Source organism: Trichechus manatus, unplaced genomic scaffold (assembly GCF_000243295.1).
Source record: "Trichechus manatus latirostris isolate Lorelei unplaced genomic scaffold, TriManLat1.0 scaffold00017, whole genome shotgun sequence".
Classification (NCBI taxonomy): Eukaryota; Metazoa; Chordata; class Mammalia; order Sirenia; family Trichechidae; genus Trichechus; species Trichechus manatus.
This window is the reverse complement of record NW_004443953.1, coordinates 13941779-13943418: the sequence shown is the minus strand read 5'-3', so window position 1 is coordinate 13943418 and position 1640 is coordinate 13941779.

Below are 1640 nucleotides of genomic sequence, written 5' to 3'. Positions count from 1 at the left end.
GTAACAAAGCAGGTGGAACTTCTTGGGGTGGGGTGGAAGTGAAAAGACAGACGATAAAATAAATCAGCAAAATCTACAGTTAGAATAGATGGTGTCATGGAAAAAGATAAAGGAGGGGAGGTGGATAGGAAGGGGCACTGCAGTTTTAATAGGGTGGACAAGGAGGGCCTTTAGACATGAGTATGACTGGCCTGTTCAAGGAGCAGCTGGGAGGCCAGCATGGCTGCAGCATAATGAGTACCAGGGAGAGAAAGTCAGAGAGGTAACTGGGCAGACTGGCCGAGGGCTTGAAAGTCATAGTAATGACTTCAACTTTTATTCTGAGAGTGCCCAGGAGTCACTGAGGGGGCTTTAAGGAGAAGGGTGATGTGATCTACCCGATGTTTTAACAGGATCACTCTGGTAGCATGCAGAGAATGGGTGGGTTTGGAAGGGAAGATCAGGGTTAAGTATGAGATGACTGTTAAGACAATGAGTAGAGTAGACAGTTGAATATATGAGTCTGGACTTCAAGAGAAAGGTGGGGGCTAGAGATACAGATTTGGGAGTATTTACCATTTAGAGGGTATCTAAAGCCACAAGACTAGATGAGATCCAAGGGAGTGAGTGTAAACACAGAAGAAAAATGGTCCAAGGACCTTCCTTTGGGGCACCACTCTATTGTTAAGAGAACAAGAAGATGGAAAAGAGGCACCAATGGAGACAAGCAGGAGCAGCCAGTGAGGTAGGAGGAAAATTAGGAGAGCATGATCTCCTGGCAGGCAAGTGAAGAAAGTATTTGAAGGTAAAGGGAGCAATTAACTGTGTAAATGTGGCTAAGAGTTCAAAAAGGATGAGACTCAGAATAAACCGCTGGACTGAGCAACGTGGAGGTCATTGGTGAACTTGAGAGGAGCAGTTTTGGTGGAGTGGTTGGGGATGAAAACTTGACTGAAGTGGGTTGAAGAGAAATGGGAGGCAAAATTTAGAACAGCAAGTATCGTTAACTTTTTCAAGGCGTTTTTGATGTGAAGGGAAACAAAAATCAACAATAGCTTGAGAGGGAAGTAAGGTCAAGAGAGAGGTTATTGTTGTTTTAAGATAGGAGAAATAATGGCACGTTTCTGTGCTGATGGAGTAATGACCATGAGCAGGTTGTGAATGATGATGAGATCCAGTGGCCTTAAACAGGAGCAGGAACAATTCATCATTAGTAAGATGAGGGGTAGGGTATATGGGGATGCAGTTGCTGGTAAGTGGGAGATGTGGTGGTGGGAGCTTGTGAAAGTTCTCCCATAATTACTTCTATTTTCTCAGTGACCTAGGAAGCAAGATCATCAAGGAGGATGGGGGAAGAAGTAACAGGGTTATGCACAGTACTTTTTCTATATGTTAGCATCTACCATCAAGTGGGAGAATGTGACAAGGTCTGAATCACTGGTATGGATGAGTTACTGAACTTCCATTCAAGTTTAGCATGAGCTAATGGAATAGTCTAGTCAGAGTGGTTTATTCTATCTCCTGGCCACAAGTAGCTGTCACAGGTAGCTCTTATAAGTAGATACAATAGCAGCTGTCTGACTGGTGCAATTGGAAGGCTTTGGGAAGCACCCACTGGCTTTTCAGTGGACTTCACAATGACCCTGGGAGAAATTCATTTC